Source organism: Microtus pennsylvanicus, chromosome 2 (assembly GCF_037038515.1).
Source record: "Microtus pennsylvanicus isolate mMicPen1 chromosome 2, mMicPen1.hap1, whole genome shotgun sequence".
Lineage (NCBI taxonomy): Eukaryota > Metazoa > Chordata > Mammalia > Rodentia > Cricetidae > Microtus > Microtus pennsylvanicus.
In genome coordinates this window covers 8,129,502-8,150,673 of record NC_134580.1, presented here as the reverse complement: position 1 = coordinate 8,150,673, position 21,172 = coordinate 8,129,502, and the positions used below count along the sequence as shown (strand labels likewise).

The window sequence follows — 21,172 nt, the reverse complement described above, 5'->3', positions numbered from 1 at the left end:
GCCTTCCTGCTGTAGCTGTGGGGTCATCACAGTCAGACAGACACTCACACGACATCCACCCTCCCTACTCCTGAGCCATCGCTGTTACATAACTCACGTGCCCAACAGCCACCCCACCTAAGCTTTGCTCTCCAGTCAGTCATGGAGGATGGGGGTAGTCTCAGACATTAATCCAAGTGTCCTCCCCGAGAATGAGGGCAACTGAGGACATGCAACCAGCAGGATAGGGCTTCCTCCTCTTCTCCAAATCAGGCACAGCTACTAGAAAAAATCTCTGCCAGAGAGAGCCAGGTGGTCCACCTGTCTCCACACAGAGGCCCCAACCCCACGGACAGGCAGAACTACAAAACACCAAGGCCCCAACTCCACTAGGGTGGCTGCTTCATAAAGCAAAGACTCAGTCGAGGCCAATCCCAATTGTCACAAGCCTGCTCCCTTGAAGCACACTGTAACACTCATGCGTCATGCAATGCCTTCCTGGAGGTGAGACAGAACCCCAAACTCACTTCACCTCCGGGCTATGTCACCTGCTTGTGTCCCAGGTCTCTGTGTGTTCCACATGGCCTCACTGTCTGAAGGACCTCCCTTCTTCTCCAAGAGCCATGATCCCCCATCTACAGTTTCGACTCAACTGCCCGTTAGCCCACCCCAAGCAGAGCACACTGCTGCTGCCTCCTGGGTCCTCAAGATCAACCAGGACCTTCATAATACACTTTCCACCTCTGGCAACTTGGTATGCCAGGCTTTCCCCAGATGCTGCGATCTATCTGGGGGAGAGCAAAATTGGTGGACACTCAGGTCAGGTCAGGTCAAGAAGAGCCAGAAAGCCTGGGGCTCCCTTCTAGGACCATAGGCATCTCACCCTGAGTCCCAGTTTCTCCATCCACAGAATAAGAATACTTATTCCCAGGGCCGAGGCCACTGGGAAGCATCACTTGCAAAGTCCTACACCGATCATACTGAAGATGGAATCAGGGTAATAAATACATGTCAATATTAACAATATAAAGATGATCACACACACACTGCCAGCACCCATCACTGTGCTGAGGGTGCTGCTGGGATCCCCGTTTACTGCTCACTGGAGATAAACAGAGATGTGAACCAGAGGCTACAGCAGCTACAGCAGAGCTTTTCTATAAATGACCCATGGGCCTTGGAGAACAGCTGCGCCCTGCAGAGTGAGAGGCCTCAGCCATTTGCCAGAGGATAGGGTGCAGTTTGCCCATAGGGGTTTACCAGGAGAAAAATACAGGTGCCAGATGTACCTCAGGGTGGGGAAGCCGTCTGATTTGAAAATCCCTTTCAGAATGACAGATGCAATTACCTCAGAGGGGAGGGAGAGAGAAGAGAATAGCCATCTTGGAATAGGCCATGACACCCACATAAACGGCTTGCTGGTCTCAGCAAGAGAAACAGTCTTCACAAGATCATTGTTCAGACTTGAGGTTGGAACAGAAACAACAGGTGTATGCACACCCTTCTTCACAACCTTCCAAACTGTGGCCCTCCTGCTGTTGACCAGGCTTTCTGACTGGTAACCCACCTGGCACAGGGAGGTGGGCAGAGGGCTAAGAAGCCCACTATGAAGGGAAGTTAGGAACAGCAAGTGTCCTAAGGTCACTCCAGTTTCCAGCTCTGAGGATGCCCTGCTCTAAAGATTCCCTGCCCATCATTCACACCACGGTACTGGCCAGGATGGAGGCTGAAGACCTCTTCTTTCCCACAGAACTTCAAGCAAAGTACCAGAACCATCACTCTCTCTACCTGTAGCCAACTTTATAACAACCTAGGCAAATGCCTGTGACCCCACACTCAGTAAACAGTGAGGTAGTGTAAGCTCCTACCTAAAATATATCAAACTCAACGGTAATCCCTTCTTTTATGGGGAAGTGTGGAGGGGTTAAATGGGGTCTTGTGTGACCCAGGATAGCTTTAATCAACAGGAACCACCCCACCAGCAGCAGCAGGGCACCGGACCCACACTGCAGACCTTCTCGCTATGTCAGTGTTCACCTCTTTGTGTGTGGCTTTCTCTAACACACACAAGAGCTGGAAGTGACGCGGGTCAGGCACAAAGGCTTTCTGGGTGGGATCTTCCCCCTCCGGTTTCCACTCCAGAGAAGGAAAAGGGGGTGTCTGCTGGGCTTCCTGCCTTCTCACAAGCCCGAGACCTCCCTTATCCCCTGTCGGAGGATACTGGGCACTGCTAGCCCCAGTGATATAACCTCAGCCCCAACAGACAGGCCTGTTCTGGAGCTGGGCACGGTGGTACATACTAGCACTCAGAAGAAGACCAGGAGCTACAGGGCTCCCAGGCTACGCGGCACCTTATCTCAAACAAACAAACAAACCAGGCATGGTGGTATACACCTTTAATACCAGCACTTCAGAGGCAGAGACAGATAGATCTCTGTGAGTCTGAGGCCAACCTCATCAATGTAGAGAGTCCCAGGCCAGTCAGGAATATACAGGGAGACCCTGTCTAAAATAAATAAATAAAATTATTAGATAAATAAAATAAACTGCTGGGCATAGTGGCACATGCCTTTAGTCCCATACTCTGAAGGCAAAGGCAGATGGATCTCTGTGAGTTCAAGTCCAGCCCGGTCTATATAATGAGTTCCAGGGACAGTCAGGGCTATGCAAAGAGACCCCTGTCTCAAAAAGCAAAACAAACAAACAAAACCTAAGTAAATCAAAGAAACACACAGGATGTCCTGATCACCATGGAGGAGCCACCATACCTCAAGAGCAGAGCCATTAACTGCCCACTGTTCCATTTGCTCCCTCAAAACCACCTCAGCACCTCCTCAGTGCAGGCTTCATGCCGGACAGGACACCCTGCTAACTGCAGGCAGAAGCCCCTGGACGCTGCATGCCAGCTGGCTATGTCGCTCTCGGGCAGCAGCTAGGGATGTGAGCACCTCTGCCTGACTGCTCAGGCCAAGTCCAGTCCTGAATGCCCTCCGCATGTGGCTCTGAAAAGCAGAGTTCCAGTGGTGGCTGCTATGAACACTGCTGACTGGAGCTGGAGAGCTGGCTTAGTGATTAAGAGCACTGGCTGCGGGCTGGAGAGATGGCTCAGAGGTTAAGAGCATTAAGAGGTTAAGACCTCTTCCAAAGGTCCTGAGTTCAATTCCCAGCAACCACATGGTGGCTCACAACCATCTGTAATGAGGTCTGGTGCCCTCTTCTGGCCTGCAGGCACACACAAAATACAGAATATTGTATACATAATAAATAAATATTTAAAAAAAAAAAGAGCACTGGCTGTTCCTGCAGAGGACCGGGTTCAGTTCCCAGCACCCTCATGGCAGCTCACAATTATCTGTAACTCCAGTTCTTAGGGATCCAAAACCTGTTTCTGACCTCCCTAGGAGGCAGGCAAACACTCATCCATTCAAAATAAAAATCAATAAATCTTAAAAAACAAAACAAACAAAGAAACGCTGCCCGTGACTTCTCAGTGTGTGTTGGGCAAGACATACATTATATCTCACACTCCACACAGCAGAAACAGTACAGGAGGAATCAGGAGACAACCTAAAACTAGGGGGGCCCACTCAGATCCCTCCATGGTGCCAACTCTGTCTTCCTGTTCTGGTCTCTGAGAAGCAGAAATCACCTTCAAAGAACAGGCATGACAGTCCTGCTAGGTATTGTTGTAAGGATGTGCTTCTCAGGCTGGCCTTGAACTCATCCTCCTGCCTCAACCTCCCAAGTAGTGGGATTATGTGCAGCAATACCACCACCTTAACTATTTGTTGTTTTATAGCTTGGAACAATTATCTCAATAAAACAAAGTCTCACTATGCAGGCTGGCTGTCCTGGAACTTGCTATGTAGACCAGACTGGCCTAGAACTCACAGACATCCATCTACTCTGCCTCTGCCTTCAGAGTGCTGAGATTAAAGGCATGTGCCACCACGCCTGACTGCCTTAATTTTAAAAAACATGAATTACAGCTGGTAAGCAACCTGCCCAAGGATACGGTGCTAACAAAAGCATGGATTTGACCTACAACTCCTCACTCTCTTTCCAGGTCACCAGAAGGCTCAGCTCATTAGTTCCCTCTCTCCTGCTCTCACTAACCATTTTCAAACCTTCTATGAAGTCTCTAATTTTAAACTTTAGTTTTTCCATTACTATTATTATTTGTGTGTGTGTGTGTCTGTCTGTGTGTGTGTGAATGTGCACACAGGAATGCCACAGTGCACATGCGGACGTCAGAAGACAACTTTTAGGAGCTGATTCTCTCCTTCTACCACAAGCTCTGGGGATCAAAGGTGGGTCATCAGCCTTGCAGAGCAAGTGCTTTTCCCACTGAGCCACCTCGCTAGCCCAGATTCCTGACCGCTCAACTGCCCATGCTAGGGCACTCAACTTGGTATTCTCCCCCAACTCTCATGCCATGTCCTACAGCCCACAGCCCCCGCCTCCTCACACAGCTGCACTTCAGCAGTATTCTGCAAAGACCCTCCAGTGGGGCATGCACAATCTCACAGCCTCTGTCCAGATAAGGGATGCTTCTAATTCCTCACACTCTGGTAGGACTGGCAAGTCACTGTATCAAAAGCCAGCCAGCCAGGTCCCTAGTAAAGTAGAGCAGGCAAATCTTCACAGAGCTCACAGCTACACCCAGCTTGCCTGGCTCCATTACCAGCTCTATCGCTGTACCTGAGTGCTCAGAGCACAGACAGTGGATAACAGACCCTAAGTCCCAAGGATATTTGAAAGCTGGGATGTGAGAAGCTATGACCCCAGGATCCCTGGAGAATCAGGAGTTCTCCAGGAACTCCTTAGGAAAACAAGTTTGGGGTTGGTTCAGCAGGTGAAGTACCTCCTGTCATGTGCGGCACTACATACACTGGGCAGATGGCACGTGCCTGTAATCCTAGGGAGGATCAGAAGTTCAAGGTCATCCTTAGCCACACAGTCAATTGAAGTTCTGCCTGGAATACATGAGACCCTGCTCAAATAACAAACCAACCAACCAACCAACAGGTTTTTGTTCAGCGAACCCAAATGACAGAAAGCAGAAGAGGCCAGCAGGAGAGCAGGTAACCATTCCAAGGGAGGGTCCAGATGCCTGACCTGGGGGCACAGTAACCTTCGGCTCAGAAGATGCAAAAGAAAACCAGATGCAGACTAAAGGGAAACCAGGGACCAAAGGGGCAGCAAACAGGAAGGAGGCAGGTCATCTTGGAGTTATTTGCCAGAATGAAGGAAGCAAGATGCAGGGTGATGATACAGCCTCGTAACACAGGGCTGTGCCTGTCACTTCCTCTCAAACTTTCAAAGGTTCTTTGTTGACCACACCAGGACCAAATCAAAACCCTGTGGGAGGGGAGGCATGCCAGGCCTCCATATTTGCTCGGGGCTCCTGCTACCTAGAGGCCTCCTCTTCCTCCTCAGTACCAAATCCCTAGTCCTTTGGGACCAGCAAGGCATCCAGCACACCCCAGGGCAGAGGGGAAGAGCAAGATGGAGATGGGACCAACTCCCCTGTGATCTGAAAGGTGAGCCCGCCTCACCTGATGGTGGAGATGAAAAGATAAGTCACGAAAGCATTCTGAACTGAGCAAGCGCTCAAGAAACAAACTGTTGTTCCTACTGTCCTCTGGGCCCCTTCAGTGCCCTCTTCCTACCACAGGCAGAGAGAGCACTGTCTCAAATGTATTAGTTACCTCAGCCAACCCAGGACTCTGGCCTCACTTCCCCGACAGCCAGCAAATTCAGGGCACACACGTGATACTCAGTATTTGCTGCCCCCAAAGCCTCAGCCAAGGTCCTGAGGCAGACCCCATATAGAACTTTGAGAGCCCAGATTCAGGCCTCCTAGCACTCACACCAAATCCCCAGTCTCATTTGCTGCTACTCGCTTTCAAAACAATAAAGGGCTGTACCCTGCCTTGCCTAGCAGTTTCTACTCCAGGGAGCGTACAGAGAGAAATGAGCACAGCAGGGACTGGAAATAGCACTGAGCCCCTCTTGGGGAGAGGACTGGGCAGGCCGGCCGGCAAACAAGAGCAAAACCTCGAAGATAGAATGTGAGAGAGCTGAGGACATGGCTCAGTGCCTGGAGTGCCTTAGCCCGATTCAGAGAGAGAGAGAGAGCGCAATCCCTAGACAGGAGTCCAGGTCCACAGAACTCAGCCAATGCCCTGAACTAGGACAAGCTGGTCACTCACATCCTTCCCATCTAGAACCCCTCTACTCCTTCCTAGTTCAACCCCACCGCCCTAGGAGCAACTGACAATCTGTCCCGCAGGACTGCACAAGGGCACCCAGGCCAGCCCCTAGACAATACTTAGAGACTCTCCACCCATCTATGTCCACCTCCCCCGCAGATGGGGAGCCCCTAGAGGCAGGTAACAGGTCCAGTCCCTCCGTGTTCTACTCCAGGGACATCAAGGAGAAACTGGACATGGCAGGGACTAGAGATAGCTTGGCACACAGTAGATGCTCAGTAAGTTAAGTCAACCTGGCAAGACATGGTTCCTGACTCAAGGATGATGGGTTCCACCAGTCTATTTGTATCACGCTCACAAGTGAGTCACTAATGCCCCCCCACCTGCTGCCTCAGTTTCCTCATCCACAACTATGCACAATACGTTACTCACACGGAAAATACACATGAAAAACAAAAAGGCCCTGAGGAATGTCAGTCGCCCAGCTTGGGCTCAACTGTCCTTTCCTGTTGAAGTCTTTTTCACTGGCCTGTTCCCAGACACCCAGCTCTAAAACCACCTCTGCACTCCTCTGCCTTTGTCTTGCGTTTTGGAATCCCTGGAGTTACTTATTTCCAAGTCAGTTTCTGCCCTGCCACCTCAGAGTTCCCAGATGCCTGGATCATCCAATCTGTGTCCTGGTGAACACCACCCTTCCCTTCCAACTCTGGCACAACACAGAACTCTCAAGATGTTCAGATGTGCAAAGAGCCCAAGGGCCCACCATGTTGACATGGGAAGGGATGCTGCGAACAGCCTGTCAAGAAAGCCACCTCAGGAAGAGGTGGCGGTGGTGTACACCTTTAACCCAGGGGCACACCTTTAATCCCAGGTCTCCCAGTTTGAGGCCAGCCTGCTCTACAGAGTGAGTTCCAGGGCAGCCAGGGCTACACAGAGAAACCCCATCTTGAAAAACAAAACAAAAAGAAAAAAAGGAAAGCCGGACCTCTAAAACCTGCACCTTCACTGATGCTGCTGCTACCGCCGTGTGTGTGTGTGTGTGTGTGTGTGTGTGTGTGTGTGTGTGTGTGTGTGTGTTGACTGAGTCTGCAAGCATTAGCCTCCAGGGCACAGATTGCTACTTCTCTCCTTACATACAGCACCTGGCAGCCAGATGAATAATACATGGCCCTTCACCTCACACACAGGTATCAGGCAGGCAGACACCTGCTTTGCCCCCACCACAGCCTGCAAGGGAGGGAAGGATGAGATGACCTGCCTCAAACAGTCCCCCAGAAAGGCTACAGACTAGAAATTCGGGCCCATTCCCCAGACTCCCTTGCCTTGTAACTACCTGGAGCCCCTTAGCGCTGGGTCTTATTCAAGCAAAGTATCCAAGGGCGTGCCCAGGAAAATACAGGCACAACACATAGGTCGGATGCACACTCTCAAACCAATCTCTAGGGTTCCTTTGAACACCGACATCCTGGGGTCCCCGGATTCCTATCTGTCCCCCTCCAAATTTACTTGACCTGTGGGCAAGGCTCTCACATCCCCCGTGTACGCTTGTACCGCTCCGAGGACCGACCACCTGGCCAGGTCAAGGCCACCACACAGGGGACGGACGCCTCGACGGCGGTGCCAGGCTGGATGCAGCACACCCACCGCGGTGCCCACAGTCCCACCGGTAAGAGGCTGGGCCCCGCGATGCCTATCCCTGCTCCCCCATGGGCAGGTCCGGTTACTCTCAGGGCCCCGCCACGCTGGCGGAGCGGGCACACCCACGGGCCGCGCGGGGGCCTGTGAGTCCCTTCCTCCCCGCGGGGAGCCCCCAAAGAGGGGCTTTCCCCAAGGCGCAGCTCTGGTCGGGTCCCCGCGCATCCCGTGCATCCCGCCGCCCGGGTACCTCAGGAGCCCATGGCGCTGGCGACTGCGGGCGGAGCAGGCGGCGCCGCAGCCCGGTACCTTCGCCGCCGCTGGCGCGTCCTGAGCCCCGCCGGTGCCGCCTGGACGCGCCTGCGCGCTGGCAGCGCCGCTGGCGGGGGCGGGGCCGGAGCGCGCGACTGAGGTCACTCGCCGAGCCTTAAAGGGGACGCGCGTTGCGAAGCCCCACTACCGAATCTTGGGCTCTGTCCTCTAGCAACTCGCAGACGCTCTGGGGAGAGACCTAAGGCCCAGATTTCCGAGTCCCACCCATCACGGTCCTGGGATGCACAGACTGACCCGTTGGGTACAGACTCTGCCCTGAACACCCGTGGGCTGGCTAGCGCTTCAATTCTCTGAAGCCTTTCCTGCGCCTACGCTGAAGGCGAAAGGAAATCTAGTGACCATTTGCGACGTGTAGGGTGGGTGTGGGATTATGGAACGGGCTTCCACGGAGCGTTTTGTGCAGTTGTTCAAAACGAAACTGCAAAGCACCAAGAGGCTTTTTCTTTCCACTCCACCCAGATCCCGTGGGTTCTGCCCCACCTCGTTCCAGGCCGCCTAAGTAACCAAATTCTGCAAGTGTCGTTCCAGTCCCCTACCCCATTTTGATCTGCAAGGTCCCAAACGTCTTACCCAGTTAACTGAAATGCGTAATATGCAACCAAGTTTATTTTTATCTTCAGCTCCAACTGTCTACCGACGCCTCTTACTTAAGAGGGCTCAGCAGCCTCCCCTCCCACAGCATTCCTGCGTCTCTGCTTCCAGTCCCCAGGTCAGAAGGTCTGGAATCATCCTTGAATCCCTTCCCGCCCCCATCCGTTTGGGTAGAACATTCTGTACCCCTAGACTCTGACCCCCTACATCCCACCCGACTCCTACCATGTGATTCAGGCTCTGACCAGGTATTGTGAACTAAGACAGCTCGGGTTTTCTAACCTTGTCCTCTGCCAATCTGTCCATGTGGGAACTAGAGGGATTCCTTTAAAGCCCAGATCTAAACGGGACAGTGGTGACACATGTCTTTAACCCCAGCACTTGGGAGGCAGAGGCAGGCAGTTCAAGGGCAGCCTGGTCTACAGAGGGAATTCCAGGACAGCCAGGGCTACTCAGAGAAACCCTGTCTCAAAAAAACAAGAAAAGACAAAAACAAGGAAACAATCAAACAAGCAAAAAACCGAGGAGCATTCATTACACCCTGGGTTTGATTTGTTATGCCACAAAAATAAAATAAATAAAACAAAACCCAAGTTGCACTATAGCATTTTGCTCAAAAGCCTCCACTAGTTCCTCACTAAATCCCAAATAGACACCAACATCTTCAGTTGTCTGCACAGGCCCTGGTCTGGCATTCTCCTTCCCAAGGCATGCCTGACTCCATCTCCTCCTTTCCCTGGACACAGGCCTCTTGCTGTCCCCACAGTCAGCGATGGCCTTCAGCTTCCATGCCCCTGCACCTGCAGGGATTGGAGTTTCCCCAGCCACACCTGCAAAGGTGTGCTTTGCTGGTTACACTAGCGAAGCCCAGGCAGGATTGTTCTGAGACAAATGTCTACCAGAATAAGGTTGCCGAGCCCCACAGGCACTCCACATCCAACATTTACCGAGCCCTGTCCTATGAGCACATTGGCTTTTGTTTGGTTGGTTTGGTTTTTTCGAACCAGGGGGTAGCCCTGGCTGTCCTGGAACTCACTCTGTAGACCATGCTGGCCTTGAAGGCAGAGGTTCGCCTGCCTCTACCTCTGAAATGTTGGGATTAAAGGCGAAGCACATCGTTTTTATATTTTATTCTTTGTCTTCTTCCAGGAGAAGAAAGTTCCAGAAAGACGGTTGCATTAACATTTTCTTGGCAGATGTGAGGGGAGAGCACTCACAACAGACCAACGATGCCACACAAACCTCCCTCTATGAACCAGTGAGTTTATTGAACCGACTGTGGCGACATGGGTGAGGGCTTAGAGACAGCTGCAATGTGTGACTCTCACAGCACCGCTGCCTGTGGCCTCTGAGAGTGTTGGAGTATTTAGGAGGCAGAAAATGAATGCAAGGGAGGGGCACTCCTGTAAAGCTAAGGGGAGATCACTACCCATGCTGGGTTGGCATGACTTTTTTTTTCTAATCACCCATGCATCTGTAAGCAACCCTTCACTCTTTCTCCTAAAAGCAGTTGTGCTAAACTCCTTGGTTCACCACTGGGCAGGGTCATTCCTGTTTTCTGGGGTTGGTGTCTTTTCTGGGACCAGGAAAAGTGAGTGTAGCAAGAGCAAAGACCCTTTGTTTCCTGACAGAAACCGACGTGGCAAATGTGCAGAAAGTATCTGTAACATGTACAAATGTAATAGCTAGGTCCAAAGGGGAAACCCCAAGCAGGAAAGAAGGCAGCTCAGCAAGTAATTAATAGTGCTTGCCCACCTGAGCTCGACCGCTAGGTCCTATATGATTGAAAGAGAAAACTGGCTCCTACAAGTTGTCCTCTGACTTACATGCACACATAGTGACACAAACACTAGATGAATAGATAGATAGATAGATAGATAGATAGATAGATAGATAGATAGATGATAGATAGATAGATGATAGATAGATAGATAGATAGATAGATAGATGATAGATCCATACATACATACATACATATTATTTCAAAGAAAAAAGCCAGGAATAGTAGCACACACCTTTAATTGTACCACTTGGGAAACAGAAACCAGTGGGTCTCTGTTGATAGTGGGACAGTCACTCAAAAAAATAAATAAGCTGGGGCTGGAGAGATGGCTCAGCAGTTAAGAGCATTGCCTGCTCTTCCAAAGGTCCTGAGTTCAATTCCCGGCAACCACATGGTGGCTCACAACCATCTGGAATGAGGTCTGGTGCCCTCTTCTGGCCTACAGACATACACACAGACAAAATATTGTATACATAATAAATAAATTTTTTTAAAAATAAATAAATAAATAAGCTGGACAGTGTTGGCACACACCTTTAATCCTAGCACTTGGGAGACAGATGTAGGTGGATTTCTTAGTTCAAAGCAGCCTGGACTACAGAGCAAGTTCCAGAACAGACAGAGCTACACAGAGAAACCCTGTCTCAAAAATCCAAAAGATAAATAAGTAAATAATCAGAAAGAAAGAAAGGCATCTTTCCAACCCAGGTTTGAAACCCCTGTTTATTCACAACTTCCTGGTTCCCCCTCCAAACCTGTTATGCTCTCTAGGGCAAAGTCCTTGCCCCCAGCTCTCACCTCATCAACCCCACTTACAAACCAGACTCACTCTGATAGCTCCTGTCCTTTCCAGAGCTGTTGGGCCAAACCACATCCAAATCCAGATTTTTAGTCTCTGCTGGCCAGGGTTACTCAGGCTCAACTTACAGAAGCCTTGTCTGGCAGAGGCGCAGGCAAGTGGTGGGTATTTTACGCATGAGTTGCCAGAAAAGGCCCCAAGACAGTCACCTAACCTGGTGACCGAGGTTTTGGCAGATGGCACACGGGGCGGGGGCGGCGGGTGTTGCGGGGGGGGCTGTTTGCTCCTCTTTGAAAAAGAAGCTCCCCTCACCACTTAGGCTGTTTAACAAGGAGCTGGGGGCCAGCCTTCTCTCCAAGTCTGCAGCCGCTACCCTGCTTCAGCCTCTAGGCCAATCTCCTTTACACCTGCCCATCAATGACGAACGAACGTCTTTCCCCGCCCTCAGCTCCGCCCCCTTTCTGGTACCCACCAGTTTCCTTCAGGGACCACAGCAGGTACCAGCTTCTTGTTCCTTTTCGTCCTGTTTGTTCACTTATTCTGCTACAGAGACTAGAACCCAAGGTCTCTGCATGCAGGGCACGCTGCTGTACCGCTGAGCCGGGCCACAGCTGTTCTGTCCTTGGTCCTGTTTTGAGACAGGGCCTCATTCGGTCGCTCATTTCAGGCTGGGATTTACTATGTAGCCCACACTGACCTCTAATTTATGGTGATGCTTTGCTTAGCCTCCCAGACTGTGGGGTTACAGACAGCTCCCTATCCTTCTTGAGTTCATTTTTCCCTAAGGAAATCTTAGAAACAACCCGGCAGTCACCGAAGAAAGGCTAAAGAAACTGGGTGATCCACACAATCCACACAATGACATTCAATGTAGACATTAAAACAACAATCTCTCTCTGTGTGTCTTTCTGTGTGTCTCTCTGTCTCTCTCTCTTTTTTTTTTTTTTTTTGGTTTTTCGAGACAGGGTTTCTATATTTGGAGCCTGTCTTGGAACTAGCTCTGTAGACCAGACAGGCTGACCTCGATCTCACAGAGATCCACCTGCCTCTGCCTCTCAAGTGTTGGGATTAAAGGCGTGTACCACCACACACTGCTGGGATAACAGCCTCTTTTATTATTATTATTTATTATTATCATCATCATCATCATTATTATGTATGAGTGTCTCACCTGCATGTACATGCCTGGTGCCCTCACAAGGTGTCAATTCCCTGGAACTGGAGTCACAGATGGTTGTGAATTGCCACGTGGGTGCTGGGAATCAAACTTAGATCCTCTAAAAATAGCAGCCAGTGCTCTTAACTGCTGAGCCATCTCGCCAACTCCCTTAAAATTGTCTCTTAATGGGGGCTGGAGAGGTGGCTCAGAGGTTAAGAGCACTGACTGCTCTTCCTGAGGTCCTGAGTTCAATTCCCAGCAACACACATTGTGGCTCACAACCATTTGTAATGAGATCTGGTGCCCTCTTCTGGCCTGCAGGCAGAATATAGGCAGAATACTGCATACATAATAAATAATAAATCTAAAAAAAAAGAAAATTTTTTAAAAAATTGTCTCTTAATGCAGTTGGAGAAAGGCTCAGTCCTTAAGAGCATGTACTGCTCTTGCAGAGCACAAAAATTCAGTTCCCTGCTATGGACATATGAACATAATATCGCTGCTATGGCCTGCATGGCATTGGCACTCTTGCGCATGTGTGCGTGTGTGTGTGTATGTGTGTGATATTTATGTTTTAATAAATAAAGCTTGCTTGAAGATCAGAGGGTAAAACTAAGCCACTAGAAGGCAGGCAGTGATGGCTCACACCTTTAATCCCAGGATTTGGGAGACAGAGGCAAAGGGATCTCAGTGAGTTCAAGGACACCCTGGGCTACACAAAATCAATACAGAAGTGGATCCGTGTGATGGTGGCTCACACCTTTATCCCGGTACTCTAAAGGGGAATATAAAACGGGAGGAGACAGCGCTCAGGGCTCAGTCTGCAGTCGCCCAGCCTTGGTAGAGGTGAGACTTCTCCTATGACTTGGCTGTTTTGCTTTTCTGATCTTCAGCTTGAACTCCAATATCTGTCTCTGGGTTTTCATTATTCATGCTACACACATATACAAAGTTAAAAGTAATTATACAGTCTAAAAACATGTCTCTCAACATGGTTAGCCTGGCTGTGGAGGAAATTACTAGGGATGGTATCATATGATAAAGGTCAGAAGAAGTTTGTGTGGCGGCCTGGCCTGAACTCTATTTTCAAAAGCGCTGAGAGGGAAAGGTCGGCAGGAGCTGTAGCAGATGGGCTGTCAAAGCATCCGCGCAAGTGGCAGCGTTGTGAGTAGTGATTTTTTTTTAATTTTCTATAATTTGTTTTCCAAAGCATGTAATATCTCCGAACTTAGCGAGGAGTTATTTCAGGAAGTGAGGCCTTGGCCCATCTGTGTTTTCTTCCCATTGTACATCACACGTCATCTGTCTGCTGCGGAGACAGAGGCCCTCTGCGGGGTGGGGATGCAGGGTCACTATCTCTCCGTAAGCTCCCATGCCCGGCTCGGTAAAGAGCCACAGACAAAGTCTACCCAATACTGAAGTCCAGTGTCAGGTTCCGCCTCCTTCCAGTCCATTCCTGGCTCTTGGTAGGGAGGTAGGGAGGGGAGAGCAGAGGCCTCTGGCATGCATGCTGATGAGGGGCCCGGCTCTCCCACAGCCTCTGTGTTATCCTTGTGTCTACAGGTACACTGTAGAAGACCAACTCTGGTGACCAGAGAGTCCGTCTGCTTAGCAGGCAGGAGTGTTTCCCAGCAGAATGGCCTTAGGCCTGTAACTTTGTTCTCTGAGCCTAAGTTTCCCCATTTTCCAGTATTTCGCTGCTGTGTCCAGAGCAGTGGCTGCTGAACCTCCGATTTAAGCCCTGTCAGAGTCAAACCTTCTGGTGGCAGCAGACTAGCATCTAATACAAAGTAAGCTAAACACAGATGCAATGGGCTCACTTAGGTTCAAGGTGGAGGACTTGAGGGCTACAATACAGGGGCAAATGGGGTGCCTTGGTTTATCTGTCTTTTGCTCACTCTCCCGCTGTGTGTGTGGGGGGGTGTTGGCTGCATTCCCAGCTGGCCTTTCACCCCCTGACTGAGAGTGTACCTCTTTCCCAAGAATTCCAGTTGTCCGAGGATTGCCTAATTGGCCCGGCTTGTGATAAGGGTCCCATCTCTGAGCCAATCATTGAAGAGAGGAAATGCCAGTGTGTGTGATGAGCCAGCCTGGACAAAGGTCATGCCTCAAGAGACAGTAGGCGGGGTGAGTTCTTCTGAACCCAGGGAAATCTAAAGGGAGATGGCGAATACCTGAAGAATGGCAGGATTACAGCTGAGGGGAGAAGGAGCATGGGGAAGAAACTGCCCGCGGGCAGGGGAGCAGATCAGGAAGTTGAGGCTACTCCTCTAGGGTCACCCAGAAAAGAAGAGCCTTGTGAGACTGAAATGCTACCTCACCCAGAGCAGAGAAACAGGAAGTAGGGCAAAGCCATCAGGATGGGGTGGTTCTTTGGAGGCCCATAGCCTGTACAGTGGCCAAACTACCTGGTTTGAAGCCCCGCTCTGAACTGAGGCAGAACAACCTTGGGCAAGTCCCTCTGTTTCCTCAGCTGCCCCAGAAGCCCTCTTTCAGGGCCAGTGCCACAGTCTGATTATGTGAAAGCGTGCTGATAACATCAACACTTGAGAAGCAGAGGCAGAAGGATCAGGAATTCAAATCCGGCCTTGGATACATAGCAAATTCAAGGCTAGCCTCAGGTACATGAGACCCTGTCTCCAAAGCCTGAAAATAAAAGGAGGGGAGCTGCAGCCGCTCCTGCCGGTGTCCCAGACACTTACAGCTTGAAGTAGGAGGACTGTCGCAAGCATGAAGCTAGCCTAGGCTACATGGTGAGTGCAGGTTACCCTGGTCTGCAGGGTGAGAGCCTGTCTCCAAAGAGAGGAGCTGGTGAGGTGGCGCAGTAAGGAAAACTGCTTGCTGCCCAAGCCTGATGACCTGAGTTCTATCCCTGGAACCCATGCGTAAAAGGAGAGAACAGACGCCTGCAAGTTGTCCTTTTACACATGTGTGCACACAAAATAAATAAATGCAATAAAAAGCAGGGAAAGGAACATGAGGAGAGGAAGAGAGGCATCTAGAGAAGGTAAGAGAAGGAAAGAAGAGAGCTGGCCTGGCGCGAAATTGAGTTTAAGGTTAGCCTGGGCTACAGAGTGAGTATAAGGAGAGCCTGGGCTACAGGGTGAGTTTGAGGTTAGCCTGGGCTACAGAGTGAGTTTGAGGTTAGCCTGGGCTACAGAGTGAGTTTGAGGTTAGCCTGGGCTACAGAGTGAGTATAAGGAGAGCCTGGGCTACAGGGTGAGTTTGAGGTTAGCCTGGGCTACAGAGTGAGTTTGAGGTTAGCCTGGGCTACAGAGTGAGCATAAGGAGAGCCTGGGCTACAGAGTGAGTTTGAGGTTAGCCTGGGCTACAGAGTGAGTTTGAGGTTAGCCTGGGCTACAGAGTGAGTTTGAGGTTAGCCTGGGCTACAGAGTGAGCATAAGGAGAGCCTGGGTTACAGGGTGAGTTTGAGGATAGTCCAGGCAACTTTATGAGATTCTATCTCAAAATGAAAAGTAAAAGAAAGGTTGGGTCTTTAACTCGGCGGTGAGGTTTCCACTTGTTTCGCATACACGGGATCTTAGGTTCAACCTCCAGTACAGAAGGAAAAGATAAGAACTGGAGAGACGGCTCAGTGGTTAAGGACTAGAGTTCAGTTTCCAAGACCACCTATAACTCTAGTTCCAGAGACCCTGACCTCCTCTTCTGGCCTCCACACACACTTGAGTACACAAGACATATACAGACACACATACACAAAAATATAAATAAATCGTTTTTAACAAAAGGAAAACATTATTCATAAAACACACACTGGGCATCTCATTCGTGCAAACTTGTGTGTGATATAAAATGTGTGGGCAGCTTCTTTCTTTAAGATATTTTATGGGCACACCTTTAATCTCAGAGCTCCAAAGACAGAGGCAGATAGGTCTGTGTGAATTCAAGGTCAACCTGGTTTGCACAGTGACTTCAGGCCAGACAGGGCTACACAATGAGATACTGTCTCAAACAAAAAATTACATGTATGTATTTGTTGTTGTTGTTTTCGAGACAGGGTTTCTCTCTGTAGCCCTGGCTGTCCTGGAACTCACTCTGTAGACCAGGCTGGCCTCAAACTCAGAGATCCACCTGCCTCTGTCTCCCGAGTGCTGAGATTAAAGGCACCACCACCTGACTGAAAAATTATTTTTAAATTATTTTATGAATTATGTGTATGTGTGTGCATGTGTCTCTGTGTGGGTTTGTGTAGGGGTCAGAAACTGTATAGTTATAGGCAGCCATAAGCTGCCTTTTGTGAGTGTTGGGACCCGAACTCAGAAAAGGGCATCAGATCCCCTGGAACTGGAATTAAAGATTCACAGAGCCTTGCTAGCTTAGTAAGCAACAGTGACTGCCACTTGACAAATGAGAAAACCGAGGCACAAGGACTCAGTCACCCTGAGTGGCCCTGCACACAGTGAGCCCAATGACAACTTGTGAAATGAATCTAGGACACATCCCCCCCCCCCAAGCTGGTGACCAGTCAGCATTAGAAAACCCAGGCCATCCTTCCTGCTGAAGTGGTGACATTTGCGGTGACATTTAGGGCACAGGTGGTCAATAGGAAACAGAACAAGGCTGCTCCTGGGGGAACATCTGGGGATGTGTGAATGAATCGGCGAGGTGAGCCCACATTGGAGACCCAGAGAACTCTCTGTGTCTCCCAGCTGCACCCATACCTGTCCCTAGAACCCTGGAGGGGTGAAACCCCTGCTAAAGCAGTCCGCATGCACAGACATGCTAAGGGACGAGCAGGTGCAGGGTTGGGCTGCGCTGGCAGCTGAGAGGGAGAAACAAGGCCCTTAAAAAAGGAATCCTTGTGAAGGATTTAGAACCTCTGGGTGTGACTCTAGACACGTCCAGGTGTGTCTCTAGAAAGCTTTAACTGAAGGGGGCAGCATTGTCCTACTGACTGGATAGAGGGAGCCAGTGAGCTCAGCCCCAGCCTTCATCTCTCCCAGCTTCCTGACTGGGTGCAGTGTGTCCAACTTCCCGTTCCGGGTGCCATGATGCCCCATCATAAAAGGTCCAAATGCGGTTTTCCTTCCTTAAGCTATGTCTGACATTTTGTCACAACAGGAAGAAAAGCAACGAATACAGGAGAAATCCCCCTGAACATGCAGGGGCCATATAGGGAGCTGAGGGGCTAGTATAGGAGGTCTGGGTGTCCCAAGTCTAGAGTTGCCTTCATTTGTTAAGCCTTCTGCATGCCTGCCCAGGTAAACCTGACTTCAAAGGCAAGGGCGGGGCTCACCAGAATCACAGGTGCTTTGAAGGTGCTGGATGAGAAGCCCGGGAGGTATAATTACCTGAGAAGCATTCTCCAGAAGGCAGGGAGGAGCCCTGCTGCTGCCAACCAGCACCATGGAAGGGGTCTCCAGTGAGGCCTCCTTAAAGGGACAGTGTTCTCCCCTGCAGCCTCCAGAATGACTCTTTAACACCATCACGAGGGCTGTTTGCTGAGCATGGCCTACCTGTGTGGAAGGCAATGGGCTAAACTGGGAAGCCATCCTGTCCCAGCAGCCTATGGTGCATGGGCACACAGCTGCACGAGACCCTTTCATCGCATCAAAGGAGCCACGAGGCTGGAGCGAGTGCATTCTGCTCTTCCTGAGGACCTGAGGACCTGAGCTTGGTTCTCAGTGGCCTCTCCAGATGCAGGAGATCTGACACCTTCTTCTGGCCTTGGAGGGCACCTGCACACATATGTGGTGTACTCCCAAGACACACACACTCAAATATATATATATGTGTGTGTGTGTGTGTGTGTGTGTGTGTGTGTGTGTGTGTATGTATATGTATGTATTTGGTTTTTGGCACAGGGTTTCTCTGTATAATATAGTCCTGGCTGTCTTGGAACTTGCTCTATAGACTACTTTGGCCTCAAATTCAGATACTTGCCTACCTCTGGCAAGTGCTGGCATTAAAGGCATATGCCACCACCGACTGGCAAAAAAAAAATAGTTTCTTTTAAAGATTCTAAAAGGAGGCTGGGCAGTGGTGGTACATGCCTTTAATCCCAGCACTCAGGAGGCAGAGGCAGGCAGATCTCTGTGAGTTCGAGACCAGCCTGGTCTACAAGAGCAAGTTCCAGGACAGGCTCCAAAGCTACAGAGAAACCCTGACTCAGAAAAACAAAAACCCAAAAAAAACAAAAACAAAAAACCCACAAAAAACAAACAAACAAAAGGTTCTAAAAGGAATCTGGTCAATGGAGACTTCTTTTCTGCCAGCCTCAAAGTTGCTTGAAACCACTGACATCACCTTTATTCCAGGCCTCCTCTAGATGGTCTGCCCCTCCCTCAGAGTCCCTGCCCACTCCTAGCTTTCTCTCTATGGTCTCCTATCCTCCTGCAATGTAACCGAGCAGTTCAAGCATCCTTGCCTCCTGCCTAGGTGGTGACCATAAATAAGAATTTCCTAGTCCTTCTTCCAGTCTCCCTGCCACGACTGTCCTCAAATGAATATCTGTCAATGTCTGCTTCAACTCACAGAGGAGCTGGTGGCAAAGTCAGTACTGAGGTAGTCGAGCAAAGAGAGACAGCAGCATCTGAGAGACTTGTGTTCCCGTTATAGATGAGGAAGCCAGATCTCAGAGACGATGTGGAGATTGCTCATGCCTGTTATCTTAGCCAAGATGGGATAGCTGTGCATTAAAGGCTACCCTCGGCTACAGAGTGAGAAGACACTGCCTCTGCCAGGCGGTGGTGGAGGCATACGCCTTTAGTCCCAGCACTCAGGAGGCAGAGGAAGGTGGATCTCTGTGAGTTTGAGGCCAGCCTGGTCTACACTCTTAGAGTGAGTTCCAGGACAGCCAGGGAGGTTATACAGAGAAATCCTCCCAGTAGTTAGGGCCTCTACTGCTCTTGCGGAAGACTAGAGTTTGGTCCCAGCACCCGCACCAGATGAAGGGGCTCACACTGCCTGGAACTGTCAGCTCCAAGGTATCCAACACTCTTTCTGGACTTCTTGGACACCTGCATAAACATGTGTATACATTATACATGTAAACATTAGCTTGAAAAAAATTTAAAGAGAAGAAAGTTTGGAGATGCCTGCTGCCTGAAGGCGGAGACCTGAGTTCTATGCCTAGCACCCATTTTAAGCCAGGTCTGGCAGCACACACCTGTAAACCAGTGCTGGGCAAGTGGACACAGGCTGGTATCAGTCTAACCATCCAGAGAAGTCTGACTCTCAGAAAATAAACTAGACAGCAATAGAGGAAAACACTCAACATCAGCCTTTGGCCTCTGTGTGAGTTCATGCTAATTGCTTACACATTTACACACACACACACACACACACACACACACACACACACGTCCACATACACACTACTATGTCTACAGGTACTTGTTTTGTGTTTTTTGTTTTTAAAGATGACCTGCTTGCAGATAGCAGGAAGTAGAAGAACCTTCCTGGGTTCCAGTCAGCATCTGCATAAAGAGACCTCAGCCTCCTCAGCTGCCATGGTTTGCCTTAACTTCTCCCGTTGCTTCCCTACCCCCCACCCCAGAATGTCAAGTGAGACCAAACCTCTAGGCCTCCTTTCCACTTGTTTTCCCTGCTGGGAACAATGCTCTCCCACTCAGCGCTAACGAACTTCTACTCCCATTTCAAGACCCAGGGTGAGCATCTTTGTAACATCTCTACCATATACCTTCCCGTCTTCCTTGGGCCCTGCTTGACCCGGGACCACCTGTGCTGTCTGGGTGGGAACTCTACTACTGAGACACATCCCAGCTCACAGCGTGTTCTAGCGTGGGATGAACCACTTCCTCGCCTGAGTCTTGGCCCTTGACAAACATGTACAGGTGCCTGTCTACAATAAAAGGTTCAGAGACTGGAGCAGGAATTTGTTTCATTGCCTTGGTAGATGACATCCACAAGATGGGAATCATGGGACAATGCCTTGCCTGGCTGTCACAGCTCAGCACAGGTGCTCTCTGTGAACTTAGCTGGGGTGTCAGGGCTCAGCACAGGGGCCCTCTGTGAACTTAGCAGGGGTGCCACGGGTCGGCACAGGGGCCCTCTGTGAACTTAGCTGGGGTATCACAGCTCAGCACAGGTGCCCTCTGCGAACTTAGCCTTGTCATCTGCACTCTTAATTAGTCCTGACAGTTCTTGCAAGTGGACATCATCAACCTTACCTTGCACAAGAGGTATCTGAGATGGTGTCTGGGGTCACAGAATGGGTCACCTGGCTCTCTGGAATCCATCCCTGGGCACCCTACTCCACCTCTGCCCAGCATGCCTCTGAGCCCCACTATTATGTTTGCTGCAATGACTCACAGGTGCATGGCTGCCCTCAGTCTGAGCTAAAACTTCCTGCTGTTTATTTGGCCTGTGTAATTAGCTGTGTGGCTGATGGGTCCTCTGGACTCGATGTCGCTTCCCTCGAACATCCAGAGAGGACGCAAGGTTGGGGAGAAGCAGGGTGGCTCAGACAGGGCTGACTCTGTTGTAACTTCTCTGGGTTTGAGCTTTTGTTTTGGGGAGACAGGGTCTACTCGTCTGCACCCCAGGCTCATCCCATCGAGCACGTGTCTCCACACACCTTGCTCTGATTATGGTTGCTGTTCAGCGTGACTTTCATATATATAAACATTTCACTCCAGATAAATTAAGCCAAATTGGGGGGTGGAGCCCTAGCTCATTAAAACTGATGGGGCAGC

At 50.3% G+C, this 21,172-nt stretch overlaps 1 protein-coding gene across 2 annotated transcripts in view; it reads right to left on the bottom strand.

Annotated features, from left to right (window-relative positions):
* The window catches only part of Tmem184b (transmembrane protein 184B), a 44,919-nt gene extending 36,741 nt beyond the window's left edge, over nt 1-8,178 (bottom strand). The window contains exon 1 of one of the 2 annotated variants that reach the window (XM_075959897.1): nt 8,080-8,178. The gene's annotated coding sequence lies outside the window, so the exon portion shown is untranslated. The remainder of the gene's footprint in view (nt 1-8,079) is intronic. The other variant, XM_075959896.1, reaches the window with a different exon arrangement.
* Between the last annotated feature and the right edge of the window lie 12,994 nt (nt 8,179-21,172).